Here is a 15,606-nt window from a genome sequence, read left to right as displayed (position 1 = left end):
TCATTCCAGAATGAATGTTAGTAAATTTGAACCCATTTGCTATCACAGATTCTAGAGTTCAATACAGATAAATGACTTCAGAAATTTTATCCCATGAAGGGATTCACTTCACAGCAGCATGTTGTCCAATTATATGTCCCAGATCTCCTCTTTTCCACAATTTTCTCTTATTAGTGGCAATGTATAATAAGCATTATTATTAGTATGAATCATGATCCAAAACAGGAATATACATTTTTTTTTCTGTAAGGAGCCACATAGTAAATATTTTAGACTTTGCAGGGCATGGAGTCCCTGACACAACCATTCAACTCTACTATGATAGGAAGAAAGCAGCCGCAGATCACATGCACATGAGTAAGGCATGGATAGATTTAAGATGTAATTTGCCAAACCCTGATCTAAATTGTTTTTTAAAAATTGGTAAATGTTGGAGGGACAGGTTCGGTAGGCCATAGCAAATGATTTTTAGGGATTCTCTCATTCATTTTCAATAACTTTTGTATAACCACCTGGAAGGTTTCACATGAACCATCTGACTTTATGGAGTTATCTGTAATAAACAGGACAATAAAATGATATCCCTGAGTGTCACCTCCTACCAATAGTCAGAAACATTAGTCATTCTAAATGGATGTAAGTGGTAATGTTTTTTAATTAATGACTATAGGTTACAAAATAGATACGATGGGTGTTAGATTTCAGTAAAACATTTAATACAGTACCTTCCAAAGCTCTAATTTAAAAATCCACTCAAACTGACTTTGATAGGATGGCTCCTGCAAAGATTACAAACTGTCAAGAGGAATGCAAACAACAGGCATGAATGATAAATAACAGTCTGTCGCATAATAAGGAAGGGATCCACTGTAGTCCCCAGGGATTGGTGTTGAGCCAGTTCTTAACATGTTATTAATCTGAAAAAGAGAACAAACAGAGCTTTTTCATTACACTTACATATGAGGACTTGAGAAAGAATAGTGCAAACCAATGAATAGCAGAATAAATATGGCAAGATTACATTAAGATAGTGTTAGAGACTCAACTGTGAAATAATTCAAGTTAATATTTTCTGAGATTATGTTATTCAATGAGATGAGCACAAAAATAGGAAAGAGAAATTTAAATGGAGTTCATTAAAAGATAATTCCTTTTTAAAGACAGAAGTAATTGTGCCCTGAATAGGAAAAATCTGAAAAAGAGACATCTCACTGTAGCATCTGTGTCACTAACTTGGGAGGCACAGGTAAGTCCAAGGCACAAAACCTCACAATTCCCTCATCAGGGATAAAACAATTTGCTACAATTATAAAAACAGACAAGTAAAAATTTTATCATTGTTTTTTTTAAATTCCAGCCACATATTCTCTGAGTTTAACTCTCACATGACAAATATGCTGCATAAAATTCTTAGTCCTTTGTTTCTTTTGGTTTTATTAATTGCTCATTTTTGTCTGCTATGAAAAATTCCATAGGATGTGGTCCACATTGTTTCCTATGCCTAATCCGTCAAATATAAATTGCTGGGTGAGAATTGCCTGCATTGCTGGATGTAAATTAAAGTCACTCCTATAAATTCATTGCTCAAATTATCTGACAACTACTGTTAGATTAATTTTGCTGCTGAATACATTAAACAATTTCAAATTCGCTTTCTTGATAAAATGATAATTACTTTAGATGTTGCTCAGGTACTGCCACTACACACATAGGGATTCATTTAATATTTAAAGCCTATTTAAAAGCCAAAGATTTATCTCTAGTAAATGACCTATCTAATATGGAATTACTTCACCACACACTGAAATTACAGCTACTGCTCCAAAAACAGACCTCATCCACTGGATCAAAACCAGAGTGGACCTAGGGCAAAGTCTAAGCTTTCAATGTTAAATTTTAGCACTGAAATCTTCATTTTCAAGCAAAACTGTACACAAAACCTTAAATATATATATATATAAATATATATGTGTAAATATATAGATAAATATTTTTGTAAATATATATTTATATATAGATATATAAATAAGACAAATCTTCTAGTTTCTGGCCCAACCTGCAGAGAATTTGGAAGATGTCACTCCCATCCTCACAAGAAAAAAACAGAGAAACAAAGGAAACAACAAACAAACCAGCTTGAAAATGAATAGCTTTTCTTAGATCTATCAGAGAATTGAGGTCACAGGGCACACTGCTGCCCCAGAACTGAAACCACAGGCAGAGATACGGAGAATCACAGCTTACTGGGAACAGAAGCCCAAGGGCAGAAGCCCACAGCTGGAACCAATATCCATAGGGACTCTTTAAATTATATCTGAAAGGTTACTGGAGGCTCAACGTGGATTAGTTTGAGAGTTAAATATTCTGAGGAGATGCAGTTTGGCGAAGTCCCCACACTTTCCTGAGGTTCTCGCTGAGAACTACATAAAAATCTCTTCTTGCTCCTGTTTATTGGGAAGAGAGGAAATTACCATTTTGAAATACATCCAGAGCTCTCTGTTCTCCTTAATAAGGCCTGCCTCCAGGGAAACTATTTTTCCAGAACCTAACTAACTTTGGGGAAGGAAAATCTCCCAACTCCAGCTCCCTCTAGCCTTTCACATAGGAGCAACTAAATATCCATGTTAAGCCCGCAGTAGCATTACACGTGAGAAAAGGCAAATACAGAACTCAAGGTCACTAAAATACTGAGATTTAATCATATAAAATGGTTCCTTTCCACATCAGGAAGGGCTCAGGTACAATCACAGAGATTAAAGCTAAAAGAATGAGCTCCAGACCCCTATTTAAACAGTCTCTAGAAAAATTCAAAGACCAAAGAGAAGACAAAACAAAGATGTTAAATAAAATTCTAGCCTTTGACACCACAGCTACAGCAAATACAGCCTAACTCCTAACCAGATAAACATAAAACCTCATACTGAAATGTTATCTGCATGAGTTGCTTTTACCCAACCCTTCACTGTCTGCTTTCCAACAAGAAATAAGTCATACAAACAGTCTGGGAAAATGAAGCAACTATTAGAACCTGACTCAGATATGGCAGAGAGTATGGAATCCTAAATAATTAAGATGTTCAAAACTCTAACGGAAAAAAAATAGACACATATAACAATAGATGGGTAATGCAAGCAGAGAGATAGAAACTTTAAGAAAATGCTAGAACTCAAAAATACTAACAAAAATGAAGAATGGCTTCCTTGGTCTCATTAACAGACTGGGCATGGCCAAGGAAAAAAATCTCGGTGAGCTTAAAGTTATGTAAGTAGAAATTACCAAAACTGAAATGCAAAGAGAAAAAAGAACAAAACAACAGAATATCCAAGAGCTATTAGGACAATTACAGAAAGTGTCAAATACGTGTACATGAGAATACCAGAAACGAAGGAACAGAGGAAACATTTTAAGTAATAAAACAACTGAAAGGGAGTCTGCCCTGGGTGAAGAGCAAAGAGCATTCACTTGACTTCATCCTTGAAGTCTCCTCGAGGAAGCTCTGTCAGAACCAGTGAGAGAGGAAAGCTCATTTCCTGAAATCTTTAATCTCTTGTTTCTTGTGTGCTTCCTGTACACTAGACCTCCCACAAATTAACTTGGTGACAACCAGACAAGAGGCATCCACATACTCTATTGTATGCATCTATCATCTCTATTATCCTTAAGGAGATTAACTGCACAGCACTTATTTGTGACACAAATGTGCTTATAATAAATTTATATGCTCTCTCCACATGGATTAGAAAAACACAGCATGATACAGTGGCAACCTTTCTTTAACTCGTGGATATTTGGTTAACTGAATATTTGTGATAAAGATGGCTGATGACTTTTAATACAAATAAAGCTTATATTTCCCAAGAACATTTTTTTAAAAATACAGGTGAGGGATCCCTGGGTGGCGCAGCGGTTTGGCGCCTGCCTTTGGCCCAGGGCGCGATCCTGGAGACCCGGGATCGAATCCCACGTTGGGCTCCCGGTGCATGGAGCCTGCTTCTCCCTCTGCCTCTGTCTCTGCCTCTCTCTCTCTGTCTCTCTCTGTGACTATCATAAGTAAATAAAAATTTAAAAAAATAAAAAATAAAAAAAATAAAATCTTAAAAAAAAATACAGGTGATTTTTTTTATTTAACAAACTTTTAAAAAATAGTTTCGGATTTCCCCCCAAATTACAGAAATACAGAGGAGTCATATAACCCCCCACCCAGTTTGCATTAACATATATTAGTGCAGTGTACTTGTCAACATTAACAAACCAATATTGATACATCATTATTAACTAAAGTCCATACTTTATTTGCTTATTTTTACCTTAAACTCCTTTTTCTGTTCCAGGATCCTATCTAAGATACCATATTACACTTAGACATCATGTCTCCTTAGGCTTCTTGTGGCTCTAACAGTGTCTCAGACTTCCCCTATTTTTGAAGACTTTGAAGGGTTAGAGTCAGATATTTTTCAACATGTTCATCTACTGAGGTTTGTCTGTTTTTCACTTAATTAGACTGAAATTATAGTTTTGGGGAAGACGACCACAGAGATAAAGTACCATTCTCATCACAGATCAAGGGTAAATGCTATCAATAGGACTAAACATCATTAACCTTCATCATCTGGATGAAGTAGTGATGCTTGGTTTCTACACTACGAAGTTACTCCTTTTCCCTCCTTTCTCTGTCCTCAGAAACATTATCTTATGCAGCCCACACTTAAGGAGTGGGACATTATAATTCTTCCTCCTTAAAGGTAGAGTATCTACATAAATTATTTGGAATTATGCCAATTATTTACTCATTTATATCAATGTGGACTTACAGATATTTATTTTGCACTTTGGATTATACTCCAATAATACTTTGATAGTCAACTATTCCAGCTTTCATCACTGAGAGCTCTCTTAGCCACCTCCTATGTGCTTGTGTCATAGTCCCATCCTTGTGAGTTTTTCTTAAAAAGTTCCTTACTATCTGGCACTAAAAGATGCTTCTGGCTCATATTCTGTTCTCCTTGTCCCAGTCTTAGAATGAGACATTCCTTCAAGGAGCCTCAGTTCCACGTACTAGAAAATAATATTAGAAACCAAGATCCGAACACTAAGTGTGCTGGTTGCCACTGAAATGTCATTGTTTCCAAACTCTTAGTTGGCAAAACAAAGACATGTGCGTATACTATATGTATGCAGATAAATGCATATATCTGTAAATATATCTACATGTAACCATCTGTACATATGTTAAGCACAAGTGCATACGAATGCTTCCAACTCCTACCCATTAACATGTGGATCATTTCATCCTCATGTCTTTATCTGTAACCTTCCATTACAATAGTGAGAATCTATATCCTATCATCTGCCATACATTTAGTTAATTATTATATATAAATATAGATATATAGTATTGCAATATCAGAATAGTTCACATCCACATCCACAGCTCCAGACAACTTTATCAACTAGAGTACAGTACTTATCTACAGTCCCTTTTGCCTTTGTCTTATAGACTAGAGTCCCATAGATCAACACCTGTTTCCGTCACACACTTCAGTGAAACTGTTTCATACATTTGTAATAGATTTTTTTTTATTACATCCTATATTCTGTCCTGGAATCACTTTGTACAGGTGACTCTCAAACAACACAGGTCTGAACTGTGTAGGCCCACTTACACACAGATTTTTTTCCAATAAATACAGTATAATATTGCAAATGTATTTTCTCTTCCTCATGATTTCTTATTTCTTGATCTTAATTTTTTTCTAGCTTACTTTAAGAATATAGTGTGTAATATACCGAACATCCAAAATCTGTTTTAATTAACCGTTTATGTTTTAAGTAAGGCTTTTGATCAATAGTAGGCTATTCAACTCTAGGGAAATTCAAGGTTACACATGGATTTTTATAAGTAAGCTCTACACCCAACGTGGGGCTTGAACTCATGATCCCAAGATCAAGAGTTGCATGCTATACCGACTGAGCCAGCCAGGCACCCCATACACGGATTTTTAACTATATGGGGGACGAGAAAGTGATTGATACCCTGAATCACCATGTTGTTCAAGATTCAACTGTATATCAATACCTCCCAGATGATCAAATGCTAGAAACACAGAACTCTAAAATTAAATAATATTAAGGAAAATAGAAACTTTATCAGCCTTGTGAGAATGTATCTCTAGTAAGTTTGACACCTCCATCTACTATGGAAAGTTGTATCAAGAAACTGACACCTGAATCCCTCAAGAGGCACTCAGGAAAAAGCCTGGATTATTACAAATACCTTGCAGCTGGTAGGTGACCAGGTACATAGCCAAGATTTCCCAAAAAAATGGGGGGGGGGGGAGCAAGAGGATTTAACATCCCTAAGGAGAGGACACAAAGAGCTGCTCCAAGACCCTGACAGGATCCAGTATCACTGTTTACTCTGGGGAGGACTTGAAAGTAATAAAGCCTGCCCACCAGCTAAAGTGGTGCTACGTCTGTTCATTATAGTTGTACCCTTCACCTACATAAAGAGGACTTGTAACCTTTGGTTGTGTTTTTAAAGCCTTCTATCACTACACAACTGTACTCTGGGTAACAATTTTACAGCACTCTGGGCCACACCAGGGCAAAGATAATCACTGAATCAGGAAAACATCAAGGGAAAAAAAAAAAAAAAACACTACCTCTCTGATTTGACAAACTGTCTGGAAGACACAGTCCCCTCAAATGTCTCCTCGCATCTCTCTGGGAGTTCCCATGGCAAATCTCAGTTATGTCTGAGTGGGTTCCTGGTTAACCTCTGATAACTGTCACTTTATCTGCCATGATGGCTGCTGCAATGGCCATGTCAAAAGTGACCATTCTCACTTGAAGAGTACTTGAATATGCTGATTTCACCATAATGCTGACAGGTCATCAGGAAGGTCATGATGCAGCCAGAACCATAAACATATTCTATCTAGGGTCCCGATGTTGATACTATTCTCCCACCAAAATGCTGAGAGGTGCTTCAAATGAAACAGTCCATTTAGACTTCGCTCATGCTTTTATTTCAAGACCCTGTCCAATTGTCTCTAATTCCATAGACCCAGGATAGCAGACAATCTTGTAAAGATACATTGAAAAATGCCCCTTCCCTTGAAATCAGAGGCCATATTCAGAGAACATGTATATGACTGCCTATTCCTTGGAATAAGGAAGCTCCTCAAAGCCTTAAGGTAAGAGCCCTTTTGGAATAACCCCTTGAGACATGCCCAGACTAGGGAGGAAGAAGTAGGGTCTGACACACAACTGGTATTTCTCATCTGAAATACACACATCTACCATCTTACTCCATCTGAACTAAATTTAGTTACCTACTCCCGCTTCATATCAAATCCTAACATTATGAATAGATTTTATTTTTCCTTGCATTTAAGAGAAGGTAAAATTATGAAGCCTTTGATTATACTTATAAATTATATGATTATACTTATACATTAAACCAAACTATAAACAGAGGAGAAACTAGCTGTTATCACATATTTATTAAAGCCAAGAGAACAGAGGTTTGATCTCACTTGGATTTTTCCTACAGTGGGATATACTGAAGAGTTTGTGTTCTGAATCCAGAGATAAAAAAAAAAAAAAAAAAAAAAAAATCAGCTACAGCTTTCTTTCATTACCGTCTGAAGCACACAGTTCCATAATATCACTGACTGGTAGTACAGTTCAAGCCACTAGGAGGGTTAGAAATCATCTGTCTCATTTGACAGATGAGAAAACTAAGACCCAGAGAGATTAATGACCCATATATATTCAAATATCAGTACTAAGAATTGTGTTAAGTCCATATATAAATTTACTGGGGATGAAATTCATCACTGATTCTCCTTCTTTATAAGAAGGGAGAATACTAGGCCATTATTAGAAATACTAGTATAGATTAATTGCATGTAATCACTATCCCTTCGATATGGAATGATTTCAAAATCGAAAGATGTTTCCTATTTTCTGTAAGATGTTGCAATATCCATGAGATCTCTCAAGAGGTAAAAGCATATTCCATTTTATTCCAGCTTTCATATCAGAACTCATAGAATCTTATAATTCTTTTCCTATAGGAAATACACTTCTACAGCAGTCTTCATCTTATAAATGGAGCTGTTTAATTTAGAGCCACAAAATGATCCCAGTGTGTTCACTGCACATTTATTGAATTTATAACTATAATGCCTTTGGATACGTATTATATTTGCCATGTATTCTATTGATCCATTGAAAATATTTTGTTTCTTATAAGAGGCACAAAGGGGGCATTCATAAAGAAGTGAAATATGCCTGATATTTCAAGTTCTAACATTAAATATAATGGATTGTTAATACAAATAAAAGACTGAGCCAATACTTGATATTATATTACTAGTTGTCTATAATAGAATCTCATTGTCCTTTTTCTTGATACCTTAATGCAACTGCCTTTCAAAAGAGGGTACAAATGCCCTGGGGGCACAGGTGGACTTTTGAAGTTAGTATGTGAAAATGGTCAGTTTTAAGGAAATCAACTTTCAAGCCTGCCTAAACCATATATACTCTTTCCCAAAACTGATTTGCCCACATACCCCCGAAAATAAAAAGTATTCACACTCAACTTTCTTATTTCCTCTTTTACAATCTCTTTTCCTATTTGACAAAAAGAAAGAAATAACATTCTAGTGTGTAAAAGGTTTCTGATGCACCAAACAAGAGGGAATATTAAAATTCTGAAATTGACTATTAAGCAAATGAATCACTTTAATAACAGGTAACGTCATCTTACAAGTCAAGTGTGTCCAACTGTTTTGCTTTTAGTAAAACTAAGAGATCTGACCAGTGCTGTCAGCTTATAAACATTTTGCTGATACATGTTCAAAGTAAAAAAATCACATGGTCATTTAAATTGAAAGAAAGGAAACTATAGTAAGTGACACCACTGTAGGAAAACTCCTATTTCCATGGTTCCTTAGGACTTCTATTCTTAAAAATGAAAACCAGAATTGAAGTTGTTTCTAAGCCCACCCTTCTAGCAGTAACTAACACTCAAGTAAAGATTTATGAGCTAATTAAAAATACTAGATCTGTCCATTTAAGTACTACATGCATTTAAGTTTTTTATATTTAGTAGTTCATCTAAATTTGCATCTATCCTTCTGATAAGTTGTGTACTAATGGCAATTGGCATAACTTAAGCCAGTTTAAATTTTTTTAATCAAGTCAAAGGAATTTTCTAATGAAATTTGGGGTGATAAATAAAAAACTTTAAAACATATGTAGGACATAAAGATAAATATTATAAAATTTATAAACTCAGAGTAGAAAAAGGGGAAAAAAGATGTCTGACTTTTAAAGAAATTCTTGTCTACTTCTATTTCAATGGATCAAGTTGAAAATCAAAGTATTCGTGCATTTAGTAACACTGGGTATACAAGGGAGTTATGCAGTATTTTTATATTTAAATGTCAATATTGACAGTATACTGGAAAATACATCCTTTGCAACTCTTTACATTTATGAGAGAAAAATTGAAATATCAACTTGGAAAGAGGAGCACAAAGGTTTTCAAATACTTTTAAGAGAAGGGTGATTTCAAAAATATTTGAAAACTACTCCCTTCAAATAATAATATCTAAAGAGAAGATCAATAGATTTCTAAGTAATACTTTCAAGCCTCCCAATCACTGGCTTGCAAAGCACTTCCATCATAATATTCATCTCACTTATCATTGTTCATTCACTGTCCATACTCCTGGACCCCAAGAGGTTGAGAACTGTAAGTTCCATGTTCCCCACATATGAGGAGCCCCAGTATTTAGCACAGTGTCTCCATTAAAAGCACTCAATTGTATTTCAGCAAATGGTATTTTATACTCCCTACTTATTTTCACTTAGAAAAGCTATAAAGTGCTCTGAAACAGAAAACCTAGGTATGTGCCATTTGTCAAATATTCCAAATCACTCTGGACTTCTCACATTTAAACATGCACAATCAGTTTTAAAAGCAAGCAAGAGAGGGAATGAGATAGAAAACCTTGATGTCCCTTTCATTCATTATTTATTGAATAATTTCTACATGCCAGATACTATCCCAGGAAAAGGACACCAGCGGCTATGGCATGCATCCCTATTTGTGATGGAGCCTGCCTGCACATACCTTACAGGTGCTAAAGCAGCTGCAGCATCAGATTCCACAAGCATCTGCCATATAATCAATTTAATTCTACTATCTGGTTTGCCTTTGTAGCTTGCTATTTATTAGCACATTTCCCAAAGTATTTCACCTCGCATCTTGGGTTTTCAAGGTAGAAAGACCAAGTTCAATTTCAGAAACTGGTCTAGGACATTGATTCTCTACTTTTTTTCTGAATTTCAAAATTATTCCCTTTTCAATTTTTTGGAAGGCGCTATATCTCCCTGTTCCAATTTCTCAAAGTCCAAAATTTGAAAATACAAATTAAGGATGTGCTACTCCTCGATTTTGCAAGAGAATATGCAAGATTAAAGACCTAAAGCCTTATTTTTTGATTAAATAATTTATCCAAATATTTAGACATTTAATTCTAATTCTTTTATCTTGACAAAATTCTTCAGAAGGAAATCATCACAATAATTGAACTATACTGTTATCTAATTTGCCACAAACTTTTTTTTTTTTTTTTCCATTTTACTACTCTTGCTAAAGTTTTCCAAGCCTTTCCTCTTCCTAGGCTATAGCTGGGGCCAACTGCTGCTCCAAATTCATCTGTTTCAAATGCCTTTTTTGTCTTAATAATCATGTGCAGGTGTTTTCAGAGCTTATCTCTGTTACATTAAAACTCTCACCAAAATATTTTAAAAGGCAGGTCTCCCCATGTTCTCAGAGAACCTCTTTCAGAGTACCAACTTCTGTCCAGAAAGTGGCTGGATTATGCTCTTTCATGTGAAAGGTCTGATCCCAGAAGTTACATAAACACAGATATAAATACACTACCAATGAAACTAGCATCATTAAACACTTTTTATCAATTTGATCTGCTTATTGATTATGGATGCAAAATACAAAAAAGAGAAAGACAATCGAAAGTGGCTTAAAAACTTTAACGGCAATTAGTAGAAAAAAAGGAGAAGGGATTTTTTTAACTCATACAGGGTAGGGAATCTTTTAGTTTATATGGTAGTCTCGAATAAAAAACTAAAAGCATTTAAGATCACAGAACTTCAGTAATAAAAAATAAAATTGGGTAGAACATAAAAACACCAAATATAAATTAAACAATTACCATGCCATTCTGGACATCTCCCCATTGCCTGGGGAGGAATACTAGTCCCATGAATGCAAAAGGTAAAAATTTAATTAGGGATGGAAAATGAAGTAACAGGACTAGGGGAAAAAGGTGGAATTTGCTGTTAGAATTCATAATTTCCTACGAATTATTTTTAATTGGGTAGGATTAAAAACATTTTTAATATCTATCAGTGTACAATATACAGTTAGAATGTAAAGACACTTGACACCTAAAAAGTCAGCACATTTTAAAACTGAAGCTTCTATAACTAACAGGAACATTGGCTTTTTCCTCTACTGTTAATGTTTTTGACTTTCTAATAATAGCTTCAGATTTAGGATTAGCACACACAATGCAGTAATGGACTCATGTATATCCTTGTACAGTACTCTCCAACCCATTTCTAATGTATACAAAACTGAAAAAGAACTTTTTAGAATAGTAAGTTTAGCTGCTCTACCACATATTTTTATTATGCCAAAATTACTAATATTTCTCTTGTGGGAGTGAATATTATCCTTATTTACCATTTTGTATGTTTCTGAGAATAATCTATCTCTCCTCCCGACTCGCCCAACTTTTTTTTTCCTTTACATGCCTTATCAGCTTCCAATTCCCCATGATTTATGCCCCTTCTTCCAGAAAGTCTTCTCTGAAAGTTTTCAAAAAATACTTTTGAGCATTTAATATTTCAAGTTGTAATTGCACGTTTATTATAGTTATTCTAATGACCTGAAAAACCTCCCTGCCTCACCCCCAGGCACCTCTGATACATCCCTATTACCCATCCACAGAAGGAATATTGTTTTTTTGAATAAAAATACAAAAATAAATGTTATAAAAGTCACCCATATTGACAAGTCTTGGTTGTTTTTATGGAAACCATGCATGTGAAAAAAAATTGAGGATGCCAAACAAAATAGTGCTTTTATCTTACAGATTTGAGATAGAAAGGCAGGAAAGGAGACCTGAGACTTAGCGGAAGCAAAACTCTACTTCTTGCTTAAGCACTCCAAATCCTAGGAATTAGAGAAAGAAAAAGTAAGAAGACTAACATTAAAGAGAATACCATCAAGCAAAAAAAGCCAAGAACACTGAAATGAATGCACCATTCCCTGGACCCTGAGGGCATTTCTGAGTATGTGCAAAAATGTTTTTTTTTTTTTTAACTATTTGTTGTATATTTTTGTTTTTGAGGCTTCTGGTAATGGACTAAATGAGCAGATTTTTCCAGCCACTGTAGGGCTTAATGATGGGGTTATACGTGATTAACACTTGTCTCCTCACTGGAGTCTGAGCAGTATGAGGGATGATTCACAATCAGTACTGCTCAGCATTGTACCTTGAAACACAGCACTATGCCTGGCATATAAAAGGCACTTAATAAATGTCAGTTCATTATTACAATTTGGGAAGGAAATAATCACATTAAGCCCTCAAAAAAGCCAAATGGAATAATATGCAAATTAATGCAAACCCCCATTATAATAATAATAATAATAATAATAATAATAATAATGTGTCATCTATTTTGGAAATCAATATATAGCCCTTCATACAAGAAAATACCAAGCTGTGAATATGTCTGATATGTGCTTGAGTGTGGAATTAGTGTTTTTACAATGGAATGATATTAGGATGAAAGAGTCTAGAAATCCTCTATTTGGGCCCTCTTATTTTACAGAAAAAGTCACCAAACCCCAAAGGGTTCAGTTATTTGAAGTCACACAGCTAGCTGGTTGCAGAACTTTACCAAGAACACTGGTCCTTCTCCTTATTACCCAGATATTTAGAGATAGAAGACATACTTGCGAAAATGAAGAAAGTTCATATTACAATCGTTTGAGTATTTTTAAGTATGAGTTTTGTTTTTAATAATAAGAAATGGATATTGAACTCATCGGAAAATGATAAAGAATGAATCACCATACACTAAGTTCTTAGATAAAATTGGCATTTTTTTCTGAAGTCTCCATTCTAACACAAAAATAATAAAAGAAAAAGGGGGAAAGAATCTATTACTCTATTCACCCGACTTAAATAAGCTATCTTTATTCTGTATTCTGAAGGTAATACTGTTTACCTTTTAACAGTGTTTTTCATACATACATGATTTTTTGGGAAGGAACAAATTGGTAATTATCTCCACTAATGAAATGTGCAATCATTTCGGTTAGATTTTAAATGGGGCACGACTCGCATTCATAAGGCCCATTGAATAAATGCCTATTAGATACAGTTTAATGGCTTAATGCTTGATTCATGTTTTTTCTCTCCGTAGTTGATGCTTATTGCACATTCAGGGCAATTAGGATATTCAGTTTTCTTTCCTAGTGTATATGTAATCCCTGTATTCAGAAAGCTCAGCACAACAATATAAAAGTCAAATTTTACGTGGAAAAAAAAAAGATATCGCTGTTGATGATGGTACTCAAGATTTTGGCTAGATTCATTCTGTTAAAGTAAACTCTCATTGACCTTTAGCATGTAACTCACAAATCATAACTATCATGTGCCTCAGAAATAATTCCTGCAATCCCTGAAAAAGCTAGAGCATTTCTTTCCCAGATTTAAGTCCAAACTTGAATTACTAAAGCCTGTGGAAAATTTAGTAGAAAAAAAATCTCCCAATGAAAATTAAAAAACAGACTTGAAAATATCCTATTATATATGGAATTATTCTGTAAGAAACAATATCTATCAATGTATTAGAATATGCCTGTGTAGTATTTTTTTTTCAAATTTATACACATTGTGTTAGGTTGTGGATACTGATAATCAAACAAGTCTGTTTTTATGACATTTAAAAATTCTGAGTATCAGTAACTTCAAAGAGTCAAAAACTGGTATATACATGCATGAAAATATTTTCTTATATGTTGTACAAAGTTAGGCTAACACTCTGCACACATTCAGACTAAGTTTTGCTGCTTCCTTTAGGATGCATAAGTTATTAAGTTGATGAACAGTTAAGATTTGAATATTTGGCAGGTGTAGATTTTATATGCTACCATATTTACTTCCATAATTTCCCCTTTTTCTTCTGATATTCTCTCCCTCAAAGAGAAGGAATTAAGAGGATCATATGAGCATCTTACTCTGGTTCACACTTGAGAGTCTCACTTCCACTTTCAAAAGAAGAGCAACTCCTATCATTTGCAACGTTAATCAGAATGTGGGTTTGCTAATGTTTTTCTCTTCCTTCAGCAATTTTCTATATTCCTAAAAAGTACCTCTAGATTGAAATAACACTTTAAATGAGCATGCCTGTTTATGTGTTAAAGACAGATGGAGAAGGAGAAAGGAGGGGGATAATCAAAAGGAGATGGAAAATATATTGACATTTAAATGTTCTTTCCTTTCAAATGTTCATCCTACATCCCTTTCATTTGTGCTAAAATGAAAGAGGCAGTGAAGGCATTCCTAGTTCCTATCTGGAATGATTTCCTATGGGCTCCCTGAAGGGGTTGATAATCTGCTTCCCCAACATGGGAGTAAGAGAAAACAAAACGATGACCAGGGAAAGAATGGGAAAACTAATGAGACATGGCAGAGGAGTTAGTGCTGATTCTTGCTTCTCATCGTTAAGGGCCAAAGAGTGCTAACTTGGTCATTACCATCCTATGTAGATCTAGCACGTTCCATTACTAGAGCTTCTATCAGCAGTGTGACTGCTGCTGTTCACTCATGGGGGCCTATGTGTGTGCCAGATATAGCGCATTATGAATATATGACAAAAAAGAGAGAAACATAAGGGAAGAGTCTCATGACAGATCTACAGATAAGAGAGAGGGAGTCACAGACTGAAATGAAAGACAGACTTGGGCATCTCAGTGGCTCAGTGGCTGAGCGTCTGCCTCTGACTCACATCATGATCCTGGGGTCCTGGGATGGAGTCCTGCATCGGACTCCCCACAGGGAGCCTGCTTCTCCCTCTGCCTATGTCTCTGCCTCTCTGTGTATCTCATGAACAAATAAATAAAATCTAAAAAAAAAAAAAAAAAAGACAGCTTTAAAGTACCCAAGTATCTGACTAAGAGAAAACCGCATAAAGAAATAGATCCTGTGGTAAGATTCAGAAATAAAAGCAATCATCTGAATGTAACAGCAAGTTTTTAATCTACGTTAGTATACAGTTTCAGTTTATAGCCATACAAGGAAAGAACTGTATGTAGAGATGTATTCGGAGTACTATGAGCAGAAGGAGAAAGAGTGTGCAAGTGTGTGTGTGTGTGAGAGAGAGAGAGAGAGTCAGTGTGTGTGTTTGAGAATGTGTTCTTACAAAGAATTTGTAGTTTAGGTTAGGCCCAGGTCATGGTCTGTTTTTACAAATCATGTTGTTGTCAAA

The 15,606-nt window shown here is 35.2% G+C and overlaps 1 long non-coding RNA gene across 2 annotated transcripts in view; it reads right to left on the bottom strand.

The window, feature by feature from the left end:
- Positions 1–660: 660 nt before the first annotated feature.
- The window catches only part of LOC140626975 (uncharacterized), a 138,386-nt gene continuing 123,440 nt past the window's right edge, over positions 661–15,606 (bottom strand). For both annotated transcript variants that reach the window (XR_012025934.1, XR_012025933.1), the window contains exon 7: positions 661–917. This is a non-coding gene — a long non-coding RNA (uncharacterized lncRNA). The remainder of the gene's footprint in view (positions 918–15,606) is intronic.

Source organism: Canis lupus, chromosome 38 (assembly GCF_048164855.1).
Source record: "Canis lupus baileyi chromosome 38, mCanLup2.hap1, whole genome shotgun sequence".
NCBI classification, from domain to species: Eukaryota; Metazoa; Chordata; class Mammalia; order Carnivora; family Canidae; genus Canis; species Canis lupus.
This window is presented reverse-complemented; position numbering and strand designations above follow the sequence as displayed.